Source organism: Bison bison, unplaced genomic scaffold, assembly GCF_000754665.1.
Source record: "Bison bison bison isolate TAMUID 2011002044 unplaced genomic scaffold, Bison_UMD1.0 scf7180017864479, whole genome shotgun sequence".
NCBI classification, from domain to species: Eukaryota; Metazoa; Chordata; class Mammalia; order Artiodactyla; family Bovidae; genus Bison; species Bison bison.
The window spans coordinates 1,229,747-1,241,246 of NW_011495039.1; positions in this window are offsets into that span (position 1 = coordinate 1,229,747).

Genomic DNA, 11,500 nt, shown 5'->3' on the forward strand with positions numbered 1-11,500 from the left:
AAGACTTCAAAGAGGAACTATTTAATATGGAAGACTTAGATTAGATAGCAAGAATAATCTCTTTTTCACACATTAAAAATGCACTTTTATATTACTATATTGAAATATGCAATTAATGGGATCAAAAATTTAATTCAGTCACGATCAGCTTTGGGGGGAAAGATTCAATCCTTAACATGCTTTCAATTAGATGAATCCTACTCAAGATAAAAGCAGCTTTAATTGCTAACGATAATGCTCAAAATCACGCAAGCTAATGACATTATTAAAGAAAATTATTATTAAAGTATCATTCACTGAAGACTATGTCCACACAAAAACCTTAAGACAAATGTTTTTTTAGCAGCTTTGTTCATAATTGCCAAAACTTGGAAATAATCAAGATGTCCTTCATTTGGTAAGTGGATAAATAAACTGTGGCACATAAAGACAATGAAATATTATTCATCATAAAAAAGAAATGAGCTATCAAACCATGAAAAGATAAAGAGGAGCACATAAGTAAACAAAAGCAGGCTTGAACAGGCTGTACACTGTATCATTCCAACTATTTGACATTTTGCAGAAGTCAGAACTATGGACAGTATAAAAGTCAGTGGTTGCCAGGACTTGGAGGATGGGGATGAAAAGAAGGAACACAGATTTTTAGGCCAGTAAAAGTATTCTTTATAATACATAAGATGACAATTGTTGTTATGCATTTGTCCAAGGCCATAGAATGTGCCCCAGCAAAAAATGAACCTTAATGTCAACTGTGGACTTTGGGTGATCGTGGCATATCATTGTATGTTCATCAGCTGAAAGGAGTGTACTAGCTTGGTGGGGATTGGTGATAAATAAAAGAGGCCATGTATGTGTGGGGCAGGAAGTGTCAGAAATTTCTGTTCTTTGCTGTCAATTTTGCTATGAACATTTAACTTCCCTAAAAACATTGTCTTAATATTTTTAAAAAAGTACCACACTGATTGTGTGTAAAAACATAGTTTAGTGATTTTTGGAATGATAATCTAATAACCATCTTGGGTTACAATTCAATTCTGAGCTGTTAATTTATTTCTTGTAAGGGCAGTGATGTACGATGCCACACTAGTGTCATCGGTAACTGGCAGGAGGCAATGAGAGTGCATTTTATGGAAGGTATAGAAGGATCACAGGGCCCTGGGTAACTATTGGGCTGCTATTGATACGGAAGCAGTGAGACACTCGTGTGTCATTTAGGGAGTAGTTAATTATGTCGTTACCTTTACAGTTTATCAGTGGGTGCATCACAGTGGCAGTAGTGAAAGAGTCAGACCAAGAGAGAAAGGAAATATCAGAAGCCACTCAGTTGTTCAGAACATTTTATCATGAACAAATGAGACACCTCTTGGTTCCTATGGAGGACTTGGAAAGATCCTGATTAAAAATGATGTGTTAGGCAACACTTTAAAATGCCCACTTGACATTATTTGGCTATATCATAGAGTAAATAAATTAATTCTAGTCAAATCAAAGCTAGAAATGTTTATTGATATAGATGATATATAATAAATTTGACTAAAAGAGTTCACCCAATGTGAACACGGAGGTAAACAAGAAAAGACAGAGTCCAGAAACACTACATTTAGACTGATGTTTATTAAATATGAAATTTAATTTGTAGATCACAAATGTTATATTAATGAAGCACCTACACAGATTTATAGGATTTGCTGTCATAAGAGTATAACAGTTTGTTAAAACAATAGGATACTGATTTTTGGTCTGCAATTTTTTTTTTTTTAAATTTGGATACTTTCGAGCACAAATCAAATTGTGTGAAATCATATATTTCTGCATTGACTCTTCAGTTGTTATGTTCCAATGGGAAGCATATTCACGGAGACATACACCAATACTGAATCAATTCTGTTCCCAGGAGAAAAATACATTGTTTTTAGTTTTTATTTTGAGGAATATAACCTTACAAGCACAAATCCTACTTTGAAAGACTTATATCCTAACTGGACAGAAAAATATATAGGGGACTATCCATAAAAAAAAAACAAAAGAAATGTGGCAAATATAAGTAAAGAGCACCAAAAAACCAAATTGGGACTTACTGCCAGAATTTGGAAACGTTTTACCAATAAGCTGGCATTTTAGATAGTTCCTTAAGAAGGAATATGATTTCAGTATGTATAGCTAGTGTCCAACTCTTTGTGATCCCATGGATTGTACCCTGCCTGGCTCCTCTGTCCCTGGAATGTCAAGGCAAGAGTACTGGAGTGGTTGCTATTTCCTTCTCAAATGCAGAGATGACATATAAGGCAAAATGAAGAAATGCCATGAGTCAGGGAGACATTCCCATGAGAAGGCAGGTTGGGCAGTATAGGAGAGTAAGAAGCGTTAGATGAGTGCTTTTTATTTTTTAATTTTTTTAATTTTATTTTTAAAACTTTACAATATTGTATTAGTTTTGCCAAATATCGAAATGAATCCGCCACAGGTATACCTGTGTTCCCCATCCTGAACCCTCCTCCCTTCTCCCTCCCCATACCCTCCCTCTGGGTCGTCCCAGTGCACCAGCCCCAAGCATCCAGTATCGTGCATCGAACCTGGACTGGTGACTTGTTTCATACATGATACTATACATGTTTCAATGCTATTCTCCCAAATCTCCCAACCCTCTCCCTCTCCCACAGAGTCCATAAGACTGATCTATACATCAGTGTCTCTTTTGCTGTCTCGTACACAGGGATGAGTGCTTTTTAGAGTGAGTTGTAGGTGGGAGATTGGTTTATGGTAATGGTATTGGAGAGTAAGTATGTTTAATCTGGTCTTGACAGCACGTTGAGAAATTAAGATAAAATATATTCTACTTAGGGAAACATATGACAAAATTTTTATTTATGGATACCAAACATTTGATTGCAAGTTAAATAAGATGGAATATTTAAACCCTCAAATTACAAACAATGTTATATTTTGTAATATTCTTCCATTTAACCTGAATTAACATTTCAAAGGCTGTCTTAGGGAGATGTTACTAAGAATAATGCCCATTCTCCACTGCTTTCTACTTTTAACTATTTTTTTCTATTTTCTTCAGTACATATAAATTCCTATGTATGAAAAAATGCTTTTTCACTATGAAACATGATAAACATATTTTATACTTTTCCTTTGGTTAAATTGTTGCTCATGAAATTTCTTTGAAGTTGGTAATGAATCAAATAGTACAAGTAATTTTTATGACTCAAAATATATTCTCATACTTTTCTAAGGTTGAAGTGTCAATTCTCATTTCATTAGCAATTTTTCACTGTATTCCTACCAAAATTTTCAACATTGAGTATTCTAATTGTGTATGTATGTTTGTGTGCTTGTGCATAAATTTATACATTAATAATTGCAACTATGTAAGTAGTATTTGACCATTTAAAATTTTATAGGAGACAAATTCAATGATCCAGTTTATTTGGTTCACTTAATAATCTCTAGGTCATAGCTAGTTCCCTGGCATAATACGGATACTTGAAAATATGTGTTCAATATAGGGGTAGGTGTATTTATATAAACAAAATGGACTTTAAGTCAGAAACATTAAGAAGAGACAAAGGTTATTATATAATGATAAAGTTGTCAATTCATCAAGAGGATACTGCAAGTATTAATACCTGTTTACCCAGCATCAGAGCATTTAATTATACTAAGCAAATACACATCTGAAAGGAGAAATAGACAACACTATGATAGTGGGGATTTTTAACTTCATTTTCAACAATCCATAGATCATCCAGACAGATCATCAGTTAAGAAATCTTGTACTTTAACTATTCAGTTCAGTTCAGTCACTCAGTTGTGTACATCTCTTTGTGACACCATGGACTGCAGCATGCTAGGCTTCCCTGTCCATCACCAACACTTGGAGCCTGCCCAAACTCATGTCCATTGAGTCGGTGATGCCATCCAACCATCTCCTCTTCTGTTGTCCCCTTCTCCTTCTGTCTTCAGTCTTTCCCAGCACCAGGGTCTTTTCAAATGAGTCAGTTCTTCGCATGAGGTGGCCAAAGTATTGGAGTTTCAGCTTCAGCATCTGTCCTCCCAATGAATATTCAGGACTGATTTCCTTTAGGATGGACTGGTTGGATCTCCTTGCAGTCCAAGGGACTCTCAAAAGTCTTCTCCAACACCACAGTTCAAAAGCATCAATTCTTTGGTGCTCAAGTTTCTTTATAGTCTAACTCTCAAAGCCATACATGACTCCTGGAAAAACCATAGCTTTGACTAGAGAGACCTTTGTTGGCAAAGTAATGTCTCTGCTCTTAAATATGCTGTCTAGGTTGGTCACAACGTTTCTTCAAAGGAGCAAGTATCTTTCAATTTCATGGCTGCAGTCACCATCTGCAGTGATTTTGGAGCCCCCCAAAGTAAAGTGTGTCACAGTTTCCATTGTTTCCCCATCTATTTGCCATGAAGTGATGGGATTAGATGCCATGATCTTAGTTTTCTGAATGTTGAGTTTTAAGCCAACTTTTTCACTCTCTTCTTTCACTTTCAACAATAGGTTCTTTAGTTCATCTTCACTTTCTGCCATAAGGGTGGTGTCATCTGCGTTTCTGAGGTTACTGATATTTCTCTGGGCAATCTTGATTCCAGCTTGTGCTTCATCCAGCCTGGTGTTTTACACGATATACTCTGCATATAAGTTAAATATGCAGGGTGACAATATACAGCCTTGATGTACTCCTTTCCCAATTTGAAACCAGTCTGATTTTCCATGTCCAGTTCTAACTGTTGCTTCTTGACCAGCATATATATTTCTCAGAAGGCAGGTAAGGTGGTAGATATTCCCATCCCTTTTAGAATTTTCCACAGTTTGTTGTGATCCACACAGTCAAAGCCTTTGGCTTAGTCAGTAAAGCAGAAGTAGATGATTTCTGGAACTCTCTTGCTTTCTTGATGATCCACCAGTGTTGGCAATTTGAGTCTTTTCTCTTTATCCTTAGTCTAGCTAAAGATTTGTCAATTTTGTTTATCGTTTTAAAACCACTCAAGATGGAAAGTAGAAAGATGTGAGCTCATCTTCTCCTGTGAGAACTCCAAAATTATAACTCACTGTTGAACAGCCATTGCTAGGAGAATGTTGGATCCACCAAAAAAGATACCCCATGTCCAAGGGCAAAGCAGAATCCCCAACAAGATGGTAGGAGGGGTGAAATCACATTTAGAATTGTTAGGTAGCTAGAATAGGAAAAAGGAGTCCAAAACAGCAGGGGCTAAAAGACAAAGAAAGGAAAAAGCCCATGAAAATAGAACAAAGGAAGGTCTGAGGACTGGAGTGAGAACATCAGGTGAAGCAAACAGCCCTCTTTGCTAGCCCAGTTTATATAGTGCAGGCTCAGGGGGAGAAGAAAAAACATAAAAAAGAAGAGCCAAAAATTGAGCCCCCCGCACCCCACCGCTTCTCTTCTCTTCACTTCTTTTAGGTCAGCCCACCCTCATGCCTCGAGGATGTATTTTCCTTTGCTTGACAAATAAAAGTGAGTGTAATACCGAGCTGTAACACTAGTCCATCTGTTGCTTCAAATTTTTGCTGCTGCAAGACAGAACTGAGGAAATTACACACTCCCCTGACAGAATCAAACTCCATACCTGCCAGAGACACTTGGAGGGCTCAAGCAAAACCTTGTGCACACCAGGAGACCCCACAGCGACTGAGCCAGACCTGCCTTTCAGTGAGTGTCTCCTGTGGATTATGGATCAGCAGTGGCCTGCCACAGGGGTGGGGGCTCTGGGTGCAGCAGACCTGGGTGTGGCATATGCCCTCTTGAAGGTGGTAGCCATTAACCCACCATAGAGCCACCAGAACTTACACGGGACTGGGGAAACAGACTCTTGGAAGGCACAGACAAAACCTTGTGCTCTCCAAGACACAGGAGAAGGAAGCAGTGACCCCACAAGAGACTGACCCAGACTTGCCCATTAGTGTTTAGGAGTCTCTGGTGGAGGCATGGGTCAGTGGTGGCCTGCTGCAGGGCTGGGGGCACCGAGTGTGGCAGTGCACGCATGGGACCTTTTGAAGGAGGTCGCCATTATCTTCTTTACCTCCACCATAGTTTGGTCTCAGGTCAACAACAGAGAGGGAACACAGTCCCGCCCATCAACAGAAAATTGGATGAAAGATTTACTGAGGATGGCCCTGCCCATCAGAACATGACCCAGTTTCCCCCACAGTCAGTCTCTCCCATCAAGAAACTTCTATAAGCCTCTTATCCTTAACCCTCAGAATGAAAACCACGTTAACTATACCTTTATATCAAATAGACTGAATAAATAGACATATAAAGAACATTTCTCTCAATCGTAGCGGGATACACTTTCTCTCAAATAGTATGAAGCACTCTCCTGGATAGATCACAAATAAGGTCACAAAATAAGCCTAAGCAAATGTAGCAAGTCTGAAATCATACCCTATACCTTTTCCAAATACAGTACTACAAAACTAGAAATCACTAACATGAAAGCTGGAAAATTCTAAAATATGGGAAAAATCAATAAATCACTCCTGTGCAATCAGTGGATCAAAGAAGAAATCAAAGGAAAATTTTAAAATATGTTTAAAACAAAAATGGAAAAACACTGCCAACTTATACATTGCTGCAAGTGCAGTTCTAAGAAGGGAGTTTATAGTGAAAAAAAGACCCACATTAAGAGAAAAGAGCTTAAACAAACTCTCTTTATATCTCAAGGACCTAGAAAAAGATTTTAATAAACAGCCTCACTTTATAACTCAAAGAGCTAGAACTAGAATAAAAGAATAAAAATTAGAATAAAACTAAGCCTAGAATTAACAAAAAGAAGGAAATCAAAGCAGAAATGAACAAAAGAGAGACCAGAAAAACAATAGGAAAGATCAACAAAAATAAGAGCTGTTTTTAAAAAGATAAACAAAATTGACAAACCTTTAGCTAGACTAAGGAAAAAAGAGAAAAGATTCAAATAATCAGAAATAAAAGAGGAGACATTATAGTTGATACCACAGAAATAAAAAAGATCATGATAATACTACAATTATATACCAACAAACTGGATGACCTAGGTTTGAATAAATTCCTAGAAACAGACTGAATCAGAAAAAAAAAAAAAATCTGAACAGACATATTACCAGTAAGAATATTTAATCAGTAATCAAAATTCTCCAAATAAAGAAAAGTTCAGGTCCAGATCGGAGAAGACAATGGAACCCCACTCCAGTATTCTTGCTTAGAAAATCCCATGGGTGGAGGAGCCTAGTAGGCTGCAGTCCATGGGGTCGCTAAGAGTCGGACACGACTGAGCGACTTCACTTTCACTTTTCACTTTTCATGCACTGGAGAAGGAAATGGCAACCCACTCCAGTGTTCTTGCCTGGAGAATCCCAGGGACGGGGGAGCCAGGTGAGCTGCTGTCTATGGGGTCACACAGAGTCGGACACGACCGAAGCGACTTAGCAGCAGCAGCAGGTCCAGATGGTATCACTGGTCAATCTAACAATTATTTTATAAAGAACTTTCACCAGTCTGTCTCAAAATCTTCCCAAAAATTGCAGAGAAGAGAATAATCTTAACTCATTTTACAAGGCCAATATTACCTTGATACAATCACCAGATAAGGAAATGACAAGAAAAATACAAGCCAATATTCTCTATGAACAAAAATTCTCAACAAAATTCTAGCAAACTAAATTCAACTGCACATAATCAAGTGGGATTTATTCTTAGGATGCAAATGTGGTTCAACATGCACAAATGAAATAATATTATGGGTCACATTAACAGAATACAAGGTAAAAATTATAAAATTATCTCAGGAGATACATAAAAAGCATTTGACGACACTCAACATCAATTCATGATAAAAATCTCTCAGTAAATCAGATCAAGGAGAGATGAACCTTGATGTAATATACAGAGATAGAATAAAGGCCATATATGACAAATCCACAGCCAACATTATATGCCCCAGTGAAAGGCTGAAGTCCTTCTCACTAAAATCAGGAACAAGACATGGGTGTCCATTCCCACCACTCATATTTGCACATCACTGAAAGTCCCCACCAGGGCAATTAGGAAGCAAAAGATAGAAGAAGTATTTAAAATAAGAAAGAAAGATATAAAACTGTCTGTAGATAACACTATCTTATGTATAGAGAATATGAAGACTCTACCAAAAAAGCATTATTTAACAAATTCAGTAAAGTTTCAGCATACAAAATCCCTATAAAAAATCAGGTGTATTTCTGTATGCTAAAAATAGCTTACAAAAGATTAAGAACATTATATCATTTACAGTACTATCAATATTGATAAAATACTTAGAAATAAATTTAACCAAAAATATGAAAGATCTGTATACTGAAAACTGTAAGACATTGTTGAAAGAAATTTAAGAAGATAAAATAAATTAAAAGATTTTTTGACTTCATGGATCAGAAAAATTAGCATTGTTAAAAGATACATAATAAAACAATTCAATGTATTTTCTCTCCAAATTCCATTGGCATTTTCCACAGAAATAGAGAAACAATCCTAAATTTCAAATAGAACCACAAAATACCCCCAAATAGCTAAGGCAATCTTTAATAAACTGAAAAGGAAACCTACAGAATTGGAGAAAATATTTGCAAACTATCTTTCTAGTAAGAGGGTAACATCCAAAATATATAAAACATCCAAACTATGTAAGTTGCTTGTACAATCAGAAAAATACTTCAAATAGTTTGATTTTTTAAAAAAATGACAGGGGACTTAAATATACATTTCTTCAAAGAAGCCATGTAACCAAAAGGTTCATTAAAAGATGCTCAACATCACTAATCATCAAGAAAATGCCTGTATTGCTATGAACTTTCCCCTGAGGACTGCTTTTACACTGTCCCACAGGTTTTGGGTTGTTGTGTTTTCATTTTCATTCATTTCTATGCAAATTTTGATTTCTTTTTTGATTTCTTCTGTGATTTGTTGGTTATTCAGCAGCGTGTTGTTCAGCCTCCATATGTTGGAATTTTTAATAGTTTTTCTCCTGTAATTGAGATCTAATCTTACTGCATTGTGGTCAGAAAAGATGCTTGGAATGATTTCAATTTTTTTGAATTTACCAAGGCTAGATTTATGGCCCGGAATGTGATCTATCCTGGAGAAGGTTCCATGTGCGCTTGAGAAAAAGGTGAAATTTATTGTTTTGGGGTGAAATGTCCTATAGATATCAATTAGGTCTAACTGTTCTATTGTATCGTTTAAAGTTTGTGTTTCCTTTTTAATTTTCTGTTTAGTTGATCTATCCATAGGTGTGAGTGGGGTATTAAAGTCTCCCACTATTATTGTGTTATTGTTAATTTCCCCTTTCATACTTGTTAGTGTTTGTCTTACATATTGCGGTGCTCCTGTGTTGGGTGCATATATATTTATAATTGTTATATCTTCTTCTTGGATTGATCCTTTGATCATTATGTAGTGACCTTCTTTGTCTCTTTTCACAGCCTTTGTTTTAAAGTCTATTTTATCTGATATAAGTATTGCTACTCCTGCTTTTCTTTTGGTCCCTATTTGCAATGGAACATCTTTTTCCAGCCCTTCACTTTCAGTCTGTATGTGTCCCCTGTTTTGAGGTGGGTCTCTTGTAGACAACATGAGGCACCATTTCACGCCAGTTAGAATGGCTGTGATCCAAGACTCTACAAGCAATAAATGCTGGAGAGGGTGTGGAGAAAAGGGAACCCTCTTACACTGATAGTAGGAATGCAAGCTAGTACAGCCACTATGGAACAGTGTGGAGATTCCTTAAAAAACTGGAAATAGAACTGCCTTATGATCCAGCAATCCCACTGCTGGGCATACACACTGAGGAAACCAGAATTGAAAGAGACACGTGTACCCCAATGTTCATCGCAGCACTGTTTATAATAGCCAGGACATGGAAGCAACCTAGATGTCCATCAGCAGATGAATGGATAAGAAAGCTGTGGTACATATACACAATGGAGTATTACTTAGCCAATTAAAAGAATACATTTGAATCAGTTCTAATGAAGTGGATGAAACTGGAGCCTATTATACAGAGTGAAGTAAGCCAGAAAGAAAAACACCAATACAGTATATGCTATGCTAAGTCACTTCAGTCGTGTCCGACTCTGTGCGACCCCATAGACGGCAGCCCACCAGGCTCCCCCGTCCCTGGGATTCTCCAGGCAAGAACACTGGAGTGGGCTGCCATTTCCTTCTCCAATGCATGAAAGTGAAAAGTGAAAGTGAAGTCGCTCAGTCATGTCCGACTCTTAGCGACCCCATGGACTGCAGCCTAACAGGCTCCTCCATCCATGGGATTTTTCTAAACAAGAGTACTGGAGTGGGGTGCCATTGCATACTAATGCATATCTATGGAATTTAGAAAGATGGTAACAATAACCCTGTATATGAGACAGCAAAAGAGACACTGATGTATAGAACAGTCTTTTGGACTCTTTGGGAGAGGGAGAGGGTGGGATGATTTGGGAGTATGGCATTGAAACATGTATAATATCATATATGAAATGCGTCGCCAGTCCAGGTTTGATGCATGATACTGGATGCTTGGGGCTGGTGCACTGGACGACCCAGAGGGATGGTATGGGGAGGGAGGAGGGAGGAGGGTTTAGGATGGGGAACATGTGTATACCTGTGGTGGATTCATGTTGATATATGGCAAAACCAATTAAATATTGTAAAGTTAAAAAAAAAAAAGAAAATTCAAGTCAAAACCATAATGAAATATCACCACTCAACAATTATAATGGCTTTAGCCAAAAAGACAAGAGATAACGGGTTGAAGATGTACAGAAAAGAGAAACTTCATGCACTGTTGATGGGGCTATAAAAATCACTGTGAAAAATTCTATGGAGGCTACTCAAGAAATTGAAAATGGAACTACCATATGATCCAGTAACTCCACTTCTGCATATAGATCCAAATGAAATGGAATTACTATCTCAAAGAGATAACTGTCCCCCCATGTTTATTGCAACATTACTCCTAATACGCAAGACATGGAAATTACCTGTGTCCAATAAAGTATGAATGGATAAAAAAAAGGATGCATATAATGCATTATTATTCAGTAATAAAAAGAAGGAAATTCTGCCATTTGTAGCAACATAGATGAACCTTGAGAGAATTATGCCAAATGAAATAAGACAGAAAAAGGCAAATATTGTCTGTTCTCACTTGTATATGAAATCTAAAAGAAGCAAACTTGTAGAAATAGAATAGTGATTCCCAGAGACTGGAGGGTAGGGAAGATGAAGAGAGGCTGGTTCAGTTCAGTTCAGTTGCTCAGTCGTGTCCGACTCTTTGCGACCCCACGAATCGCAGCACGCCAGGCCTCCCTGTCCCTCACCAACTCCCAGAGTTCACTGAGACTCATGTCCATCGAGTCAGTGATGCCATCCAGCCATCTCATCCTCAGTCATTCCCTTCTCCTCCTGCCCCCAATCCCTCCCAGCATCAGAGTCTTTTCCAATGA